This window comes from Alexandromys fortis, unplaced genomic scaffold (genome assembly GCF_014885135.2).
Source record: "Alexandromys fortis isolate MF-2015 unplaced genomic scaffold, M_Fortis_MF-2015_v1.1 scaffold_77, whole genome shotgun sequence".
Classification (NCBI taxonomy): Eukaryota; Metazoa; Chordata; class Mammalia; order Rodentia; family Cricetidae; genus Alexandromys; species Alexandromys fortis.
Window position 1 is genome coordinate 2898880 of NW_026067967.1, and position 21972 is coordinate 2920851.

The window sequence follows — 21972 nt, forward strand, 5'->3', positions numbered from 1 at the left end:
CCCCAGTTGGTGAAACTGTTTTGGGATGATTAGGACCTGAGGCCTTCTTAGAAGGAGTCTTGAGATTTCAAAAGACTTGTGCCATTTCAAATGTGTTCTCTGCGTCCTGCTTGTGAGTTAGATATGAGCTCGTAGTGGCTGTGTCTCCTGCCGATTGCCTACTGCCTTTGCTTGGCCGTCATGTACTCTAATCTTCTGAAATGCAAGCCTAGTTCAACACTTTTCTTTATAAGTTGCCTTGGTCAGGTTGTTTTTATCAGAGCTTCTTTTTAACGCCTCTTTCTTTCTCCTAGCATTCAGTTTAGTTTTTCCTACCCAAGTTCTGCTCTATAAACAGGCCAAGGCAGTTTCTTTATTCACCAATGGCATTCACAGCATACAGAGGGGAATCCCACATCAGTCAGATCCAAAGGAGACTCCAATTTCCTAAACTCTAAAAGGCAGTCCAATTCCCTAAACTCTAAAACTGAATCCAGAAATGGACTCAGCCTGGATTACAGGAGGATTTTTTTTTTTTTTCTGAGACAGGGTTTCTCTGTAGCTTTGGAGCCTGTCCTGGAACTAGCTCTTGTAGACCAGGCTGGCCTCGAGCTCACAGAGATCTGCCTGCCTCTGCCTCCCGAGTGCGGGGATTAAAGGCGTGCGCCACCACTGCCTGGCATAGGAGGATTTCTTGCAGTTAGATAAAATCCAGTATTTCTCAGGAACTTTTGGATCCAGTTCCCCTCTACCAGAAGGAGTCATTTCCCCTGTGACATATGGACTTCTGTGGTGCCTATTAGCACACCAGAGCTCATGCTGGCCTCTAGGCTTCCTCAGTATCACGAGTACCTGTTACACCCCTCAAAGCCCATGCTGGCATCCTGGCTCTTCTCAGCACTTCTCACCCCTCCCCGCCAAACTTGTTCAGATCATGGGCTTCCCTCTCCCAGCTCTTCATTCTCCTTATCACTCTGCTCTTTTCACTATTCTCTCTCTCTCTTTCCCTCTGCTGGCTTATATTTTTCTCTGCTCTGGAATCTTTCCAATGTTTTGGGCCATTCTCCCTGTCATATCTACAGTAAAAACATTCTCCTTTACCATACTATAGAGTGGTCATGTCATCAATGTACACAACTACCACTATATAAGGAAGACCTTGAAAATATCCCCATTCTGCAGATCAGAAGCTAAGGCAGAGCCATCCCAAACTGTGGCCCCAGCAAGGTACAGAATGAATCCTGAGTCTCAACTCTATTTCAACATGCTGGCTCTTTAATTCATTTAAACATTCATTCATTTAACAATCACACTTTGGATAGCAGATTTATCCCAGGTAGTTGGTGTTTGAGAGAGCGTTTGTGTGTGTGTATGTGTGTGTGTGTATGAATGTATGTATGTATACATACATTTAGCCTTTACCTTTATGTATCACCAGTCTAGGCATCTTTTAATTCAAACCAGTTTCCTTTACAGCCTTCCTATTTCAGAAGTAATTTAGATTTTTGTGGGCTGCTTTAAAGCCTGAAAAGTTGGGAGATCAACAGAAAAGCACAGGGACCTTTTTGGCTGCCCTTCAGGTGGACACAGAATGATTTTCCCATAAGAGGCAGGGGCCCACCGGCGAGGGAGAACTGATCTGGAAGTTAGTTCCTGGGTTCAAATGGTGACTCAGCCTCACCTGTTGTGTCATGGATAACTCTCCTAATTTTTTTGAGCTTCAGGTTTCATATCAATAGAATGAAGACTGTAACAGCCACTTCAGAGGATCGCCAGGAGACTTGCTTGGAGGCCCCTGTGTGATATGCCTGGCTAGTTAGTCCTTTGCCCTTGTGATAAACACAGCCGCGGCTGGGCCCTTTCTAAACACCCTGGAGAACGTGTGGGTTCCCCAGCCAACTACTTATTTGTTTTAAAAATAATGTTCATCCTTTCAGCCTTTACCCTCTGTTGGTTCTACTTGTTCCTCGGTTCTCAGAGTTGAGATACTACTTATTTGGAAAATATGTGTTGGTGCTCAATAAATTTTAACTGGTAGCCTAGCCATATCTAAGTGGAATGAAACAAACTCAAAGGGGACTGGACTGAAAGCGGAAGGTTCGAGATCGCCTTTGGAATGACATTCCATGTTTTATTAGATTTATTTTAAAAGAAGGGGGTGGGGTCTCAAGCCATGTCAGTCTTTGTTTTCGTCAGCGTTTAGCTTCTATAACCAACATCGAGTTGTTTTCTTTGTTCCCTCCTGAGATAAAATCTGATCTTTGTCCTTGATGAATTAATTTAGCATCCCTTTCTTTTAATTCCTCATTTCATAAACTTGATTGGCCCTGGGGTCTATGGGTCTAGGGACTTTTTGTACACGGTAAAGCACTCTTGTCTGTTCGTGTTTTCCAGGAATGTCACTGGAATGCCTGCACATGTGTCTGAGCTCTTCCAGAGTAACATCTCCTGCTCTGAAGGAGGCCATGTTGACATTCTCTGAGACCCGCAGGCTGACCTCTCCTCTCACTGCTCCAAGGAAAACAGCCCCATGCCAGAAGCTATATTTAGTGTCATCAGGCTAAGAGACTCTTCTAAAACCTATATCCTGTGATAAGTAAAGTCAACATTTGAAATCTCCTTTAATGACTTCAGCTACCCCGCAGGGGCAGTGAATTCAACATAGTGAATAGCTTTACCATTCTCAGAGCAAGCATGCTTTCCTTTGCCTGTGTGTGTGGATGTGGAGACCCTCTGTGGGAAAGCCTTCCCATGCCTGTCTGCCCATCACTAGAGTGGGTTCAAGGGGAGGGCATGAACTCACATTTAATGAAATATTGATTCTCAAAATTCAGTATGTATTAGGAGCACCTTAGTGACTTACTTTTATTTCAAGTCTAAACATTATGACCTCAGCAGGATTACCTGCATCAGAATAGAAAGTTAAGATTAAGACTTAAGCCTCAACTCCCAAGTTCAGGAGACAAGGTGACTCCCTCAGTCTCTGAAAAGTACCTGAGTTGACATAATTGATTAGGACAGTTTACTAAGGATATATGTGCAGATACACCTTTTGGATGAGAAAAAATTGTAAAAAAGGGAAAACACTGTTATTTGATATAACTATTAAGATAATTGACTTAAGATAAGAAAATGGCATATTTCAAAAGCACATTGGTGCCACTGTCCTGCCATGGTTTATGAAGGAGATGCATCAAGGAGGAGAAGAAGAAGGAAGAGAAGATAAAGACCAGGAAGAAGCTGGGTAGGGGTTGTTCAAGTCAAGTAACTTTGCCTTTTTGCAGTTAAACCTTGGTGAGAAACCAAGACTAGAGATTGACTTTTTATAGAGAACAAATCTATACCCGTCTCCCTCCCCTTAAGTATTCTAATGGTTGAAGATTATTGTGAACCTGATAACCTAAGGTTTATAAATAAGGGTCTTAGAACAGGTTCCTCACTGCTGTTTTGCTGATTGGAACCATCCTGCCCACCCTGCTTAATCAATTTTATCATTGCATCGTCCTCATTTCCTTTACTCATTCATTCATCCATTCGTTCACACGCACTCAATCATTTTTTTCAGGGAGTACATATTCTGTGGGATGGATGATGCTAGATCCAAGAAAAAAAAAAAAGGAAAGGTCCCAAAATATTACTCATTCAGGTAGAACTCACTCACAAAATGCAAGGTCAAGTGATTTGTCATTCATTCAGAACAAAATGATACCATTTTTTTTTTTATACAGAAAGTTGTGGAGCGAACATTTTCTTTGTATTATATAGTAGAGTAGGCAGTGGGAATGAAGTTGGAAAAAAAGAGAAGGGTGCTTTCAAAAGGGGGTGGCAGTACTATAAAGTTACCCATACAATTATTGTAGCAGAAGAAATAGTACACAGCAGCTGTGGGCAATGCGACAACAGTATGTAAAGAGCTGGAAGCCCGGATGTGGGTTGCTTTAGAGGTGTGTGCATGTGTGTGTTCATGTGGTGTGTGTTCTGTGATTAGATGAGGCTTCCATGAAAAAGCCATATTTGAAATAATAGCTGGAAGATAAAGAGTTAATTAACTTCAACAAGAGTGTTGGGGAAAACAGATATATCCATGCAAAAATTAATATTGGATTCTTATGCACAGAAATGGATTAAAGAATTAAAGCATTAGACTGGAGACTAATATTTCCCAGGGAAAAAGCTTTACATCTTTGGTCTGGAAAATAATTTTTTAAAGTTGGTATGCAATCCTGGGAAACAAAAACTAAACTTATAAGTGGAATGACAGCAACTCAAAGCCCTGGGCACAGCCAAGTTAGTGGGCAGCGCAATGGCTGGTGATCTGAAGAACCAAAGAAAATATTTGTAAACCACACAGCTTAAAATATAAAGAGAACTTGACTCAGTGGAAACATTAATAACAAAACAAACCCCAAATCAAAACAACACCAAACCTAACTTGGCTCTTGGGATATTCGTCAGTTGGTGGGAGTTTGCTTGGTCCACAGAAAGCCATGCTTAGTGTTCCAGCACTATAGAAACAGAGTGTGTGGACATACATTTCTAATCCCCGTGATCCAGGTAGGCACTGAAGTTCAAGATCTTCTGTGGTAGTTTGAATGTAATTGGCCCCCATAATCTCTCATAATCTCATAATAGGTAGTGGCACTATTAGGAGATGTGGCTTTGCTTGAGTAGGTGTGGCCTTGTAGGAGACAGGCTTTATGGTCTCATATATGCTCAAGCCATGCCCAGTGTCTCAGTTCACTTCCTGTTGCCTGCAGATCAAAGATGTAGAATTCTCAGCTCTTTCTCCAGCACCATACCAGCCCATATCTCACTGTGATGATAATGGACTGAACCTCTGCACTGTAAACCACACCATTAAATGTTTTCCTGTGTAAGAGTTGCTGTAGTCATGGTGTCTCTTCACAGCCACAGAAACCCTCACGAAGACACCATTCTTGATTCCATAGTGTGTTTGAAGCCAGACTTCAATACACGAGACCCTCTTTCCAAGAAGGAAACAAAAGCAAAGCACAAAATGTCTCCCCTGCACCCCACCAATTTGAATAAAATAGAGGCAAAGGACTTGAACAGACATTTCTCCAAAGGTCATCAGGCACCGGAAAAGATGTGCAGTGTCATTAACAATTAGGGAAATGCAAATTGAATGTGCTATCCCCTTACCTGTGTGAGGATGGCTATTATCAAATAAAATAGAACAAGAGCTGACTGGAACTCTGCCTTATTGGTAGAGATGTAGAACGCTGCAGCTCCCATGGGAAAAAACTAAGGGGATTCCTCAAAAATGAAACAAAATGAAATGTCTGCCATAAAATCTAACAATGCTGCACCTGACTTTTTTTCAAAGAGTTGAAATCAAGATCTCAAACAAATATTAGCACTCTATGCTCATGCAGCCCTGTTCACAACAGCCAGGGTGTGGAGACATTTCAGATATCCCTTGATAAATGAATGGATTAGAAATATGGTTTGCGTGTTCACCAGAGAACATTGTTCAGCTTTGAACACAAAGGAAACCCTGCAACGTTAAACAACGTGGAACCTCGAGGTCATTTTGCACAACAGAATGAACCAGTTACAGATGGATAAATACTGCTCGATTGCACACATCGGACGTTTACAAAATAGTCAGACTATATGTGGTTGCCATGGACTTAGGAAAGGATGAAATAGGGGCAAAATTTCAGTTATGTGAAATGAGATCCTAGAGATCCATTGAGCATATTTGTACTTACAATGGCTTACAATAACATTTGAAGTGGTTCATATTTATATGTCTGTTTCAAAGGGTAGCTCTTATGCTAGGAGTCCTACAATAGCAGTGGCAGTAGAGGTAACAGAGAGAAATGCTATGGTAAAGACAATTCTATATTTTTAATATAACAACAATAAGGATAGCTCATTAGGCTGAGTGGATGAGGCAGAGCCCAGTTGTGCTGTCTAGGTGGAGTTGAGTCAGGTCCTCAAGGCTTTGGAAGGAAAGGAGCGTAGGGTACCAGGGTTGTGAGGTGTGTGGGTAGCTGACTCAGGGCTAAGGTTCTCAGCCTTAGAGCCAAATGAAATCACTAGATGTTTTCAACAGAAGAGAGACACAATAAATTCCCCACCCTTCCACCAAAGCTCACTTTGTCTATAGCAACAAGGGGAAATTATGGTGGGGACTAAGACCGTGCTGATGAATTGAGTTTCCTGCAATTGTCTGGATAAGATGAGATGGCAGCCTGGCTTCAGACGATGGAACACAGATGGAGAGCAGTATTTAGAAATGAAACAAACAGGACCTAGTGACAGATGAGCCTTGGGGTTAGATGAGAGAAAGGGGTCAGGAGTCCAAGGAACACTGTCTTCGTAACTGCATGGCTGATGATGGCATTATTCAGATAGGACAGAAATGATGAAGACCACAGTTATTGTAGAGAGACTTTTCTCATATTTTATCTCATCTACACTGAGTTTGCTTTTGATACATCCACTTAGATGCCTTGTAAGTAGCTGGATGTCTTAAAGTCTGTATATCTTGTTCAGTTCTTTTTATAATATTTTCTTGAGTTTTTTTTCCAATAAAAATAGAGTGTCTGTCTGTTTTGCTCTGTGCCCCAAAGAAGTATTTGGAGAAAAATCCTGGGCTACATATTTGTTTTGTCTTTTTGTCCTGCAGGTTCAATTTATTCTGTAATGGACATCCAGGTACTTGCTTTGCTTCATCCTTGAACTGCTGCTTTGGGATTTTTTTTTTCTGCATTCTTTTCCTGCATCACTTCATGAGAAATAGCACGAATAAGGGATGTTGTACACCACAGGTTTACAGTGTATTCAGTTGCACTAGGGCTCAGATAGCCACACTGAAGTGTGTGGGCTTCATGCTACAGTGACAAAGTGCATGGACTTTTGAGGTTAGCGGGGGTTTAAACTGCCATCTCCAGCTCTTATTTCTTGTATCTAATTTTAACATCACCGATGCACTTTATAGCACCTCTGCTGATGGGAATGTTGCTCCAGGTGGGTGGGCCAGGGATGCTATCCATTGGTTGGTTATTGCTCATGTTTGCAGAGGACATTATCAGATAACCCAGGAATACCACAGCATGGAGCATCAGTGCTATCAACACCATGAAAAGCCTCCATTCTTTAACCTATCCTTTTTTCTTAGCGTCTATTCACTATGTACGGGACAACCCACGCCTATGGTGGTAGATAAGGGAATGTGCTTTGGCTCAGGAGCCCACATCCTAATGAGGCAATATGAAGAAACTGATGCCACTTAACACAACGAGCAGCGCGGATAGAGAATATTCAATACGTGGGATTGTAGAATACAGACAAGCTATCTCCTTGGGGGCTTGGAGTACATGGGTAGGTGGTGAAGACCTGCCTTTGAAATATTATCTTTAGACAGTTCATCAAGCCTGAAGACATGGGATGGAAAGCCAGAAAGGTATAGAGCCACACAACCAGAGGAAGATTAGTTCCTCATCTGGGAGGTGAGGGTGATGGTGTAGGAGTGTTAGGCAGGAAGGCCAAAGATAGGTTGAGCCAGGCAGAAATGAGTCCTGAAAAGTTGCACCAACTGTATTTCTTTGGAGGCAATGGGTACTGGGTGAAGATATTACAGTGTGACCTCAGGTATGTGCTGAGCACATAGCTGATGGGCTAAGGGCGGCAGGGAATGAGTCTAGCAGGTAAAAATGGTCCCCTTGTCACTAAGTGGAGGGCTGGAGAGAAGCACAAGCTTGAGATCATGAGGCAGTAATAGCAGGGCTTTTGCCATGGACTGTGTGGAAATTTAGCATGTGGAATACTGAATCTGGTTCTCCATAGGCCTCCACTTACCAGGTGGACTGGGCCCTCTTAAAAGTCATGGATTGAAGCTCCCATTCTCAGTACCTCAGATTGAGACTGTGTTTGGAGAAAAGTTTTAAAAGAGGAACTAAGATGGAGTTGTCACGGGAGGGCTCGATACAATATTGTTGGGAGCAGTGAGACTCCAGATCCTAAATTTCTTGTAATCCCCTGATCTGAGTGCCTACAGCTGCTCTGAGCATGAGACCTTCAGGAGTTCCTGATGGCAGGAGAGTGGTTTCTGGTGGGTTTGGCTGGGGTGTGGCTATCTCTATATAATCTGCCCCTGAACACAATAAAGGGGCCATTCTTGGGGAATTCAAGGATGACCCGTGTTGCTGTCTCTCTGTCTGGTGTGTGTCTGTGTATTTTAACCTCCAGCCCCCTTGCCCAAAGCTCGTGAACTGGGTAATAGCACACCCAGCGCGAACACAGGGGTGCGGTGTGCGGCACAATGTGACTGTTGTCCCTATAAGAAATGGAACTCAGGACATGAACGCAGAGGGATGACCTTGTGAAGACACAGTGAGAAGGTGGACATCTCCAAGCTGAGAGGCTGAGCTCAGAACAATCCCAGCCTGCAGGCATCATAATCTTGTAGCCTCTTGAAATGTGAGAGAATGTATTTTTTGCTGTATAAGTCACGTTGCCTGTGGCATTTTGTTACAGCAGCCTGACCAAATCAACACACTCTCTGTGAGTAAATCTCATGATGGTCCACATCAGCCGGGATAGGGGATACAAGAAGTCTCCGGGGAACTGAGACTCTGTTCTCTGGTTTTTATTTTTCTAGCTGGCCCACTTTTACCATCGCTACAAGTACAAAACCCATGGCAGCATAGGCAAGAGAAGGAGGGGAATTTGGTCACATGATCAAGAATGTCTCTGGGTTGTTTTGTCAAGGTTGTGGCTTTGTTATGAAGAACTTGCCAATTGGTTCAAAAGCTCATAGAGGCTCATCACAGTGTACTAGCTCAGCCAGAACTGTAGGCTTTGGGGTGGGAGAAAATACTCTGGCTCAGACTGGCATGCCCACTGAGCTCTGTTGACAACTACAGCTTGGGAGAATAATACAAAATATTTGTAAAGAGAATCTGCCTTCAAGGAGAAAGGCCACTCGAGAAGTCAAGGAGCACTTTATAGAATCTATCTCCCTCTAGAGTCATTCTCTAGGGGTGACTTATTACTACTTCCAAAGAGACTAGGAAGGTGAGCCTTAATTGGTTGCCTTATTTGGGAAAACAGAAGCACTGTTTGAGAATCTCACTGTAACCAACAAGAAGACAGAGTTTTCACAGACAATTGCTGGACGTGACCAAATCAGTCTCCAGATCTAAGATAAGCCATTGAGCTAAGGATGGCCACATTAAACCAGCAACAAGGAACCTTTTACCAACTGCCCTTCAGGTTTGGAGATGCCAAGTTTTCTTGTTCCTGCCTAGCAACAAGACAAAGATTACACAGAGAGCAATCTGGATTATCTAAGGAAGCCTCCCCAGTTCATCAAGACCTGAAAGTAGACTTTCTGGCCACTCCTCTGAGATAGGGTACACTGAGTGGAGGAACTGTCACAATCGAAGAGACAAACAACCAGCATTTGAGTCCTGGCCCATTGGTTCCTCTGCGTATGGCCCCAGAACAGGTATTTGGTCTTCCATAGCCCTCAGATTGTTCATCTGTAAACCTGGCATACGCTGGACCCTTCTGCGCAGAGCAACCATGAGGATTCCGTGTGACTGTGGATGAAAACAAAACAAAATAAACCCGAAGCAGGTGGGGGGAGATGACGAAGATGAGCTTGGCCTGATACCAGGAAAGTGACTCACGACTGCCCGTCAGTCCTCGTTCACAGTTATGGTGACAAACAAGTGTGGAAGGCCAGCCGTTCCCCAACCCTTCCCCCACTCATAACAAAGCCAGCAAACACCTGCAAGGGGCGAGGAACTCTGCGTAAAGCAGACATAGTCTCTCTTCCAGGGATGGGCAGAGTTTTTCCCAACAGGTTGAGAATTTTTTTATAATAAAATTAAACTTTTTTATTAATAAAATTTATCTATTCTCTCTGTATTCACATCATCCATCTTGATCCCATTCATTCCCCACCCCTTCGCATTTGCCCTTCACCCCTGCACCTCCCCAGAATAAAACAAAATCCAAGAGAAAAAAAATTGAAGAAAATAAAATGAGAAAATTTCAAAAAAAGGGGGGGACTTCCTCATAGAAGTTACAGTGTGACCCAACAAGTCATGTTATATACTCTTGGTCCAGGCATCTCTACTTGCAAGTGTTTATTGCAAAGAGTCATTGTTCTGGTTTGAGGCCCCTGGTCTCCACTATACTATCGATGTGGGACTCTCACTAGGACTCTTCTGGACATCCCACTGGAGCCCTGTGTTGTGTAGATCTTGCAACTTTGGGTCTGCTGGTCAGGTTTCTTCGTGTGTTCCAGCAGATTATAGATGGGGTGGACATTGGGTCAGGCCTTGGGTCTGGGTCTCGACAGCTATAGGGTTGGTCTGAGAAATGAGGACAGTTATCCCAAGTTTACAGTTTTGGGGGTGACCCACCCACACTTCCACTAACAGGGTTGGATCTGTTGTGCTGTGCTGGTGGGTGCAGAGTCTGCTCTCCAGAGCGTTGCAGTTGGTGGGGATTGGGGATAGCTCTCCCACTCTTATGCCCGCAGGTTGAGAATTTTAACACGTGTCATGAAGGGATCTTGATGTTTTGGAGGCTTTCTTCAAAGTACCACATGCCACAGTTATAGGAAGACAGAAGATGTCAACCAATGCTCCCTGCTCCGGCTTTGTATATAACATGTGAGTCCCTCACAGGCTTTGAGACTCAGCACACAGCTACCAAGCTTTGGAACTGGATTATGAGCCCTCTGCTGTGCTGCTAAGTTTAGCAGAATTCCTGAGTTTAAAGATAAAATATATTAAACACATACTAGAAGAAAACAAAAAGAAGTCTTCTCTCATCATCTAGAGATAACTGTGGTATCATTTTGATCTATTTTCTTTCAGTCCTTTTTCCATGCCTATTTAAAGAAACCATAAAGGCGAAATCTTAGCTTGAACCAAGTCCAGATCATCCTGCATGCAAGATTAATGTTCACCCTTTTCTCCACCTAGAATGACATAGTTCATACTTTCCTGTGTTAAAACTTAAAGCGTCATTCAAAACAAACCAAAACCAAACCAAAAACCACAAAACAAAACAAAATAAAAACCAAACATGTCACCTAAGTCTTCAGCATGTAACCCAAATAACTTTGTTTTCTAGATATGTGTACACAGAGCCTGTTATGTATGGGATACTGCATTAGGCTCTTTCATCTTATGAGTAGATACAATCATTATCTTCCCTTGACAGATAACGAAACTGAGCCTAGAGAACTGGGCACTCAGGATCTGACCATGGAGTCTGCCCTTAGAGTCCACACACTGAATACTATAGGAAGAGAACTTAATTATGGCCAGAACAGTACTTCCTTGGTTCAATGGGTTGGATCAAGAGAGACTTGAGTGACTTTTATGAATCAGACCCTGTGCTGGCCCAAGGCCACCAAACTGTGAGTGGGAAGCTAGGAGCTCAGACGTGGCTGCAAGTCTGCCAGACTGAAGGCCTTGCTCCATCTACTGTGTCCTACATCACAAGTATTTTCTCCCTGGAGCTGATGTTTTAGGGGCAAGGTTGCACGGGACATGGCTCTCTTGGAACCTTGGGCAGCCTTCTCTCTGGTGAGGATGCACGTGCCAGGGCTGTCTCTGAGTTGACCCCTCTTTGCACCTTCCAGGTCCCAGACAGTGTGATGTGGTCCAGGTGACTCAGGGTTTGCCTCTTGGATTCAGATGCCTGTAGGCAGCGAACGACTGTCTTTATGAATTCCACCAAGTGTTTTCAGAACCCCAGGCTTGGGCATTAGGATCCCCTGAACTTGTAGCTGCTGGAAACTCCTTTATGGTTTTCCCCTTGACAATTCACACCGTACTTCAGACTGCTTTGGTGGCTCCCTTAACAGTTGCTTTCATGTTTCAAAACCTATGAAAAGACATTTTTTGAAGGGAATATTCATTCTTTCCCCAATGGAAAGTACGTATACCTCATAATGCTTTAATAATAGTTACCAGATGGATCAAGGGGGATCTGATGAGGGCTTTCTTTAGCTAATTTGAGAACACACTGAATTTCAGTCTCTTTTGACTAGTATTAAAATGGGCAGAATAAAAAGTGCTTTATACATTTTCTACTTGTGTAGCTTTAATGTGTTCATGATGGTCAGGTGAAATATATTAAAAGCTAAGTCTCCCTTTTTTCTGACGTGAAGGTTCCAGGAAATCCCTAGAAAATATTTAACGCTTAGGACTAGATGCTTCAAAATAATAATAGTATCCACTCAAAATTTGGCAAAGTACTTCCTAGTTAGTGCGCATGCTCTGGCTTTCTTCTCTCTGATTCTCAAAGGAGCCTAAAAGACTTTAAACAGAGTTCTTATTTTCTTAGAAAATCGTACATTAGCCATGCTTTGTGCCAGCCCGTGGGAGGCCTGTCCCTTTCTGAATGGAGATGGGGGAGTGGATGGGGAGAGGAGTAGGTGGGAGTGGGGGGTGGAAGAGGAGGGAGGGGAAACTGTGATTGGTACATAAAACAAATGAAAAAAATGTTAATTAAGTAAAAAAATTAAGAAAGTAAAATCATACATTACAATTAATGGAAAGGTTCTGAATGTCCATCTGGTCTACCTTATTCATACTGTAGATGAAGAAACAGAAGTTTCAGAAAGTGACTTTTAGACACAAATCTCATTCCACATGTAATAAGAACTCCTTATACCACCGTGCCTTTATTCCACCTCACTCTCTCTGAATTTTCCCATTTCCGTTACTTTTCCAATTTCCCTTTTCAGACCCAGATCCTGATGGTAGTGGGAGTGGGCCAGGTTGTGAACAGCCAAATCTGGCAAAGGAGAACAGAAACTAGGGGGAAGGTTCCGGAGTCAGCCAGGAAAAACATAGTCAATGAGTCCCTAGAAGGCTCAAAGCCAGGTTATTTCTGCAGCATACCCAGAGGACAGAGTCTGCGATCAGATTACAGAAGTGTGGTAAGCAGATAAGGGGAGCCTTGGTAACAGTGCTCCCCACCACAGGCACTGAAGTTCAGGGTTAAGGCAAGAATGTGACCACGGGGGCCCAGCGGAACTGGAATACAAAGTCTGGAACACAGTTCCAAGGAACGCATTTATAAGGTCAAGGCAGAATGAGAGGTGACCTTCTGGCCTGGAGTTCTTTGGGCTAATGTGGAGCCGCATGGAGGAAACAGGGACTATCTAAGGACATCATACAATCCCATGTGTTTCCAGCTTTCTGTGTGTCCTGACTGAGGTCATGTGACTGTTTCCAGTCAAATGGCAGTGATGGGAAGCAGAGACTGCAGTAACCACATATGTTGTTAATGAGGCAGGGAGGGCACTGGATGTGTTAGAGAACAGACCTATTGTCACTTCTGTTCTGTGACGTATACTTCTGGAACATGTACCGCCTTAGTTAGATATTACAAGATTTTTTTTTCTTAGTCTAAGGACTTAATGACCTTATGTGGGAAATGCCTTTGATCAAGAAAGTATACCTTGCTACACAGGTACCGCTCTGAGGACAAAGCGAGAGCAAAGACATTTCCTCTCTAAAACCAATGCTATCCGCTATAAAGCAGCTTGTCTTGCTGGACAACTAAAATGGAAAAACGGACAACAGTTGGGATTTTATAAATTAATACACTAAGGCTGGGGATTTAGCTCAAGGATACGGAGCCTATCTAGTAGGCCCATGATAAAATGGGACAGAAATGGCAAACAAACTTAGAGGATTGAAAGTCGGTACATTAACGTCTAGACCTCATACTTAAATCTCAACAATGAGTGAGGCTAATGTTATTCTTCCCACTTGACAGATCAGGAAACTGAGGCACAAGTACAGACAATTCCAGGCTGAGGAGATGACCAAGTGGACAACACATTTGTCACACACAAGCCTGCGGGCCGGATCCTGAGAACCCTTGTGAAGGCTGGGCAGGGGAAGCAGCCGTCTGTACCACCAGCACTCGAGAGGCACGGACAGGGCATCCCAGCGACACTGGCTGGGATCACCCAGATCCGAGTTCAGTGAGGGCTCCTGCCTCAAGTTTAGAGGCGGAGGACAACTTAAGAAAACACCTGAACTCATGTGCCCCCCACATGCAAACATGCATACACACATGCACATCTACAACAGGCATACGTGCCAAAAAGAAAGAATGAAATGTTTAGAGGATATTAGCACAAATATTCCGAACAGACGAACCTCTAGGTTTGTAATGAATTGTTAAGAAATTATTTTCTTAAGCATAATTTTTTAATTGATTCTTTGGGAATTTCATATCATGTACCCCAATTCCTCTCACTTCCCTGTCCCTCCATGTCAGCCCTTCACTCTTGTAGTGTCCTCCCCAAAGGAAAATGAAAAATAAATAATAAAAATAAAAATAAAAAATAATTAAAAAACAAACAATCTCCCCAAACAAAACAAATAAGCAAACAAAAACACCCATTTTGCTCTCCCGTCTTTCTGGCCTCTCCATTCCTCTTGGTGTCTTTGGGAGCCGCGCCGTGTCACACAGCAGACCCTTTTGTTTAAACAGGTTTATTTGCGAATGTTCATTGTGTAGTGAGTTGCTGCTCGGGTTCAAGGCCTCTGGTTCTGTTAACACCATCAATCCTGACCCTCACAGAAACTCCTTCCTGCTATCCCACTGTTGCCCTGTGTCATGGAGATATTTATCAGACTTATGTAGAATTATGCCCATTTTACAGATGGACTGAACAAGAAGCAGTCAGAGGAGAAGAAGTTAGGGCTTAAACCCAGACAGCAGAAATCCAGAGACCACAATTTTTCTTCCAGTTTCTGACATTAGTGCTCTTTCAGAATCTTGTGTTCACTGATAATTTTACCTTTTCCATCACCACCAGCCCCACATGTCTCCCACAGCTGACCAAATCATTGACTGTCTTTCAGTCCTACTGAATTATTACCACCCCTTTCTTCCTTCCTTTCTCCTCTCCTCTGTATGTGTGTATGGAATGTATATACATGTGTGTGTGTGTGTGTTTACAAGTACCTGGTCATGTGCACTTGTACATGCACGTGAAGCCCAGAGTTTGACACTCAGTATCTCCCTTGATTACTCTCTCCCTTATGTAAGATAGGGTCTCTTGCTGAACCCAGGGTTCACTGTTTTTGTGAGTCTGGCTAGCCAGCTTGCCTTCCAGAGCCCCTGTCTTGGGATGCAAGCTGAGATTACAAGCAGCCTCCCACTCTACCCAGCGGATTTTGGTCTTTGGGTTCACACAGCAAGTATTTCACTGACTGATCCTCTTTCCCAACCCCTGCCCCAGCTCCATCTTGTTTCTGAGAGCTTTTGAAGCCCATTCTCTAATGGCAGCCCCTGGAAATTCACTTTTGCAGAGGGAAGACTCTGCTTTTCCTCGCTCCCAGGGCTGCCTTTACCAACGAGAATAACAACATTGCCATATGACCCTCACACAGCAATTATCAGTTTATCAACCCATTGCTCCCTAATGCCTTAGGGGACCATGTCGGCAGCCATAAGTTAGAAGAGGACCTACTTACACAGGCATTGGGACTGAGGGGGTCACTTGCCCCTAGTCACATTCCTGGCTCCAAGCATACCACTTACCTCCTAGGCCTTTGACATGCTGTGTGCCTTGGAGTTAGGGACACAGACCTAACTCAAGACCTGGTTTAGAAGACCCTTTCTAACTGGGGCCAGCAATAGCTCACTACAAAAGAATGAGGGCATCTTTGGCCACTTGCAGCTAAACATAGAAGTGACACCCAGAACACTGGTCCAGGCTAAAGGATCCCCAGTGGCCTGTCCCTAGAAGCCATCTCAGAGTGCTTTGGATGTCGTCACATCCCTCTACAAAGGCATGTCATTATGCCCCAGGAGTTTAACTACAAGCATTCCTGACAATCTACTGACTGATGGTCCCAGGTCTGCTCAGGCCTTAAGTCCCTCTTTGGGTCTAATCCTTCACTGCACACTGGGAAGAGACCCTTCATCCACAGTGCTGATGACTCTCCTGCCGAAAGAGTAGAGGAATTTCGGTCCGGTGACATGGTGCCTCTGCTTGGTGATCATTTGACTTGGAGGTCATTTGTCTGGAAAAATGTTGCTTTAAATTAACTGATGTTAGCCTTCCTGTCTTGGCCAGCCTGTGTGTCACCAGGAAAAGGAAGTATAAATAGGTGAGCTGCTATTTGTGGTAAATAAACTCCGCAGTCAGTGCCAAGCCAGGCTCTGCCTGAAAGTCGCTCTGGCACCGACGGCAAGGAAAGGCGATAAGCTTTGTTTCTTGTAAGCCAAAGGTTTGATTTTTATTTGGGCGTTATGTGGGCTTTAATACGGCGGCTGCTACTGCTGCTGCCACCCTGGACTGCTGTACATCCTTCTTCCCATAGCTGGGGGTGGGACTCCAATCAGCATCGTGTTTTAAAATGATTTGCCAAGTACATGCTATCAGCTTCACACAGTGACAGCCATTGAGACATCTAGCAATCCAGCCTCCCGCAAGGGGGATCTCAATTGCCAGTGTGATGGTTCTTCTCCTCACTTAGGATAATCCGGCCAGAAACTACTTCTCAGGCTTACTGGCAGGCCAGTTAGTGGCCTGGCATTTCCCAGGGATCTGAACTGGCTGAATTGGCTGGTCTCCATTTCACTTGGTTCAGAGCCATGCTATACTCGGTATTAAATAGTTGGGAAATCACCTTTATTGATGGACCTCTATTTTCTACCATTACCCTGATGGCTCTAAGTCAGGCCATTCCAGGACACACATTATGTATTCCGTGAACCAAGCTCTTCTGGGAGAGAAAAAGGGGAGGGGAGAGGAGCAGAGAAAAATATATAGCTCAATAAAAACAATAAAAAATAATAAATAAATGTTATATTAAAATCCAAATAAAAGTATTTGTACATTGAAATAATAATTTCAATATAAAAGAACACGAGGCTTTAGCTTGGCTTGTTTCTAGCCAGTTTTTCATAACTTAAATGATCTTGTCTACCTTTTGCTTCTAGGCTTTTACTTTCCTCTTCTTTCCTTCTTACTCCATGACTGGCTGTGTGGCTAGGGCCCTTGGTGTCCTCCTTCTCCTTTTCTCATTCCTCCACATTCTCTTCTTCTCCTCCTCTTTACTCTCTCTGCCCGGCAGCCCTGCCTAGCCCTCTCCTGCCTAGGTATTGGCCGTTCTGCTCTTTATTAAACCAGTCAGGTGTTTCTGGCAGGCAACGTGACACAGCTTTACAGAGTTCAACAAACACAACATAAAAGAACACAGCACATCTTTGCACCATTAAACAAACATTCCACAGCACAAATGGATGAAACACATCTTAAACTAATATTCCACAACGAGAATCTATTAAAGCTAACTCATTTGCACAAGATCATACTTTTAGCATGGGGTGATTTTAGGAATCTGAATTTGGTTCTCAGCACTTAAACACAAAAAATTCAGTACTTTCTCTTTAGATAAAATTGGACTCGGTGAGATAAGCAGTGAGTGTAACTAGCAAGTAGGCTATTAGTGTTTGTTGGAATGAAAGTACACATTGTATAATTAATTCAACATGAACACTCAATGAAAATCTGCCCCTAACCTCATAAAAGACCATAGTTCTGACCTTGCAATCTGTTTTCACAAGCACACAGCCGCTGCTATTTAGTATTTGAATTTTTGTTGCCTTGATCTGCATGCTGTCTATACAAGGGCAGAATGAACATGTCTTAAACTAACTATTGAATGCCTAAATTCTACTAGGCTTTTCTCTAAGAAGCTTAAAATGAGCTAGGAATGATGAAAATTTGTGCACACACACCTATACACACCCACCAATATATAAAAGCAAACTAGTTTATATTTAAGAATACATATTGTCCATTCCTCACTATTATAAACTAGTAAGGTTTGCCTTTGCACAAGGAAAAATATTTGTGGAAAAATATTGATCACAAAACGGTTTTCAGGAGCAGAAGTTTAGGAACAATATAAAAGTTCATCCATGCAAGCCTGGGAAGGACATTTGAGTTTAGTGATTCAGGGAGATTAAAATAAGTTGATAAAACTAAATGCATAACATGGATGGGTTCCAAAATACAATTAGCAAAAATAATGGTAATGCTAGTTCACACATGCTATGCTAGGCATTATATTGTTTATATGTATTAACTCATTTTGTCCTTATAACAATCTTTTCAACCCACCCGAGACATGAGGATGTTGAAGAATTTGACATGTTGTAAAATGTTTAAACATGACCAAAGAGATTTAAAATTGTCCACATATGTAGTAAAAGCAGGAAAACATACATGGTAATCAAGCCACAAAAACAAGGAGAGTATGACCAGAGAGGAGAATAATGGGAGACAGATGCAATGATTATATTCCACTTATTTAGCCACATGATTTGTGTGTGTGCAGATGCGCAAGTATGTGGTCTGTGTGTGGTCAGTGCGTGTTCACTGTGTGGTCACTGTGTGGTCAGTACATGGTCAGTGCGTGGTCAGTGCGTGTTCACTGTGTGGTCAGTACATGGTCAGTGTGTGGTCACAGTGTGTGGTCAGTACATGGTCAGTGTGTGGCCACATGTGTGGTCAGTACATGGTCAGTGCGTGGTCAAGTGTGTGGTCATTATGTGGTCACAGTACATGGTCAGTGCGCGGTTAAGTGTGTGGTCACAGGAGGGTCTTGCTTGTTGTTCTTCAAGTGCCTCCATCTTTTTTTTTTTTAATCACACGCGCAACCACTGAGCTATACTCACAACTTTGTTTCTGTTTATTTTGATTGGGGGACGGTGTCCTTTACTGGTCTGCAACTTGCCAAGTGGGTCATACTAACTGGCCTGCAGGAATACATGACTCTACCTCCTCAGGGCTGAGATTATGAGCATGCACCTTCTTGCCTGGCTTTTTTTTTTTTAAACCCCCATGAGTTCTGGGGATCAAATTCATATCTTGGTGCTTGCAAGGTAGGCACTTTACCAACTGACTTATCTCCAAAGCCTGGTAATCAGGGTTTTAAAAGTTATACTTCTTTCCCTATGTCTGAACTATTTCATAATTAGGAAAGTGATCTGTAAGGAGAAACTAAACACCCTGCGGGCCCAATGGAAGGAAACATTATCCCAGTTATCTCATGGATAATGAGGATAAAGGATCGTGTCTGCCATGAAAAGGACAATGTGGGAATTTAGCAAATGTGAAACCAGGGCTAACAGCACGTGGATGAAGTTGTGCACACAGTAGGAATGAAGCGAAGCTCAGAGTGAGAAGAGAACGTCCACTTCCCATCCCAAGACCCCGGGAGACTGGCTCAGGTCCTGAACAACACTCTGCTTCTCCTTTCCTCTGTCCTCATTTCTGGGAAAATGGGAGACAGTAGTTAGGGAGCTGCCCTTTCTGGTCCTGGTGACTGAATAAATAATTCAGTGGGTCACCTGTGGTTCTCTTTCAGACTGTGGCTGTGTTGGGGCCCTTGTCTGCTACTCAGAGGCAGCCTGGTTGCCAGGGAGGATCTGTGATGGCAATACTACATAACACCTGAGATCTGAGGAAAGGATGAGCACTTGATGCTACGCAAAACTGAGATGCAGACTGGCTGATGGGAAGCAGGCGGCATGTGCGGTACGTATTCTGCTGCTGAGAACCCGGCCAACTGTTTTCTAGAAATGCTGGCTCTTAGGCAGCCTTGGTATTGGGTTGGGACAGCCCCAAATCCAGCTGCTGCTTCAAACAAAGATGAGTCCTCCAATAGGTTTTGATCCTGTCCTCTCTTCCCCACTGCCTATTCTTCCCAGAACACACTGTGGTTGTAGAACATACTGCTAGATTGTAGAACTGTTTCACTAGTTGTTTGACTAAGCACCTGCACTTAGAATCAGAAAGTCTGTGATGGCCTAACCAGATGTGATGTTAACCAGAGACTCGGTGGGCAATAGTGGTGACCCCTTGGTTCCCCAACTGTACACTCAAGAGAACAGCAACAGCCATGTCTGAAAAAAAGTGAGCATCCTATATCGAAGTGCCTGTTGGTGGATGTGGACAGATACACACACACACACACACACACACACACACACACACACACACACGTAGACAGAGACTGCACATTCACTTCCTGGATGCTCAGACCCGAATAATGACGCAGAAACTATATTAATTAATCCCACATTTTAAAATCTCTTACCTCTAAGAAGGAACTGGGGAAAAGAGGGTTTAAATAAGTTGTCCCATTGATTGTGTTACTAAATCATGGGGTGGGAATTCCAATGCAGGTTGCCATTTTTTTAACTGACTTACCGTGGAATTAATAGACAGAGCCGGACTATGCTTTTGCTGTGAGTCCAGGAGCTTCTGTGTCAAATAAGCAGATTGGGGACCCATTTCCTGTCTGTCTGGGCTGTCGGTAGGATGAGTAGATAGCAAGGGTTCCCTGAAGGAAAAGCAGCTATCTATGAGAGATACAGGTCTCCCACTTTCCATGGTTAACGCGCTTACCTTGGGCCTAAGCGTCTTGGCTTTCTGCTTCTTGGCAATGGCCACTGCCTTGGGGTTCCAACTCTGGGTAGGAACAGTGCTAACCTCTCTCTCTTGATGGGTGCAGAAATGGAGGCTTTGAGGTAGAATGACTCATTCAAAATCACAGAGCTAGGAAGAGGTATACTCTGCCTGGGTGTGTCCTTGCCTTTGTGAGGTGGTGTGGGGACCCAATGGTGTGTGTGGGTGTGTGAGGGCCTCTGTTTGAGTAGCACTCTCCCTACTCAAGACGTGTTAGCATCTTGCGCTTGGTGCTGCTGTGGTTTGGGAGTTGAAACTGGGCCTAACTCGTAGGTCTTACTCTCCAGGATTCTTTTATGAAATCACCTGTCGTAGTAACAAAATGTTCTCGTAGTAGCTTAAGAGCAAATTCTTGGAGGGTGTTTTTGTTTTCCTTTCCCTTCCGCCCTCCCTTCTTTCATTCTTTTCTTACAATGCGCACTCAGAAACATCTTAATGGCATGGAATGTACGGAGAATTAGAACAAAGTAGAAGGGCAAATCTGGCCGCGGCAGGACCGCCATTGTTGACATTTTCTGTGTTTGCCTCTGGTGACTTCGGGACAAAGCCTGTGTTGTTAGCTGTGACAGAAAGGAATGTCCTATTATATCTTTCCCTCGCCTAAATTGTATCCATATTATGACCTGCTTGCTTAAATGCCTTTTTAAGACGCTGATAATACATCATTTTGCACATGTTCTATAATTTACTAAACTGTGTCCCTGTCGTTAGGCATTTGTGTGAGTTTTAAGTGTTTCATCATCGTAAATAACAGTCCATTTTTCCCCCCTGAATAAGCCCTTTGTGATATTTAGGGTTACTTCTCGTAGAACAATTTTCAACATGAAAATACCGGAACTTCTTTATATTGAAAACATTATTTCATTAAGAATTTAGTTCTGGCTCCAGTTCTCAGGTTGCTATTATCATTACAGAAATATTCAAGCCACCTTGGGGTTTTCAATTAAATTAGTGTCTTAAATAAACTTTTTCTTTTTTAAAAAAAGCGTGTTCTATTTCATACACTGATAGGATCTACAATGAAATAACAAATAGAAACTTACATTATAAGTAGGTCGAAAGTGACAGCGACAGTCCCAGAAAGCAGCTAGAACAAGGGTCACGAGTCAGGAATGTGGTGCGTGCCTGCAATCCCAGCACTTGGGAAACAGAGGCAGAACTATCTTCCAGGCCAGGCTGAGCTACACAGTGAGAACCTGCCCCCCAAAATAGCTCAGTCAACTTGTGAGGAAACTAAAAGGAGGCAAACACAGTTAGGGGACACTCTATGGGACAGTCTGAGCAATGGGTCTCAACATTTGAAAAATAAGAATATATAAGGACACCATTGCAGATGGCGAAACCCACCGAGGTTTTTGCGTGAGGTCCTGGGACAGAAAAACAGTCGAAAACCATTGAAATGCAGCTAAAGTCCGAGTTTTAGTTCACAACTACAGGGTAACATTGCTTTCTTAGCTCTGACCCCTGCGCCAGGGAAG

The 21972-nt window shown here is 43.4% G+C and overlaps 1 protein-coding gene across 3 annotated transcripts in view; it reads right to left on the minus strand.

Moving 5' to 3' along the window:
• The window catches only part of Me3 (malic enzyme 3), a 140682-nt gene that overhangs the window by 78104 nt on the left and 40606 nt on the right, over positions 1-21972 (minus strand). Inside the window, exon 1 of one of the 3 annotated variants that reach the window (XM_050154476.1) lies at positions 20435-20535. The exons of the other annotated variants lie outside the window; for them this stretch is intronic. The gene's annotated coding sequence lies outside the window, so the exon portion shown is untranslated. Of the gene's footprint in view, positions 1-20434; positions 20536-21972 lie in introns of those variants that run through there. 3 annotated transcript variants of the gene reach the window in all.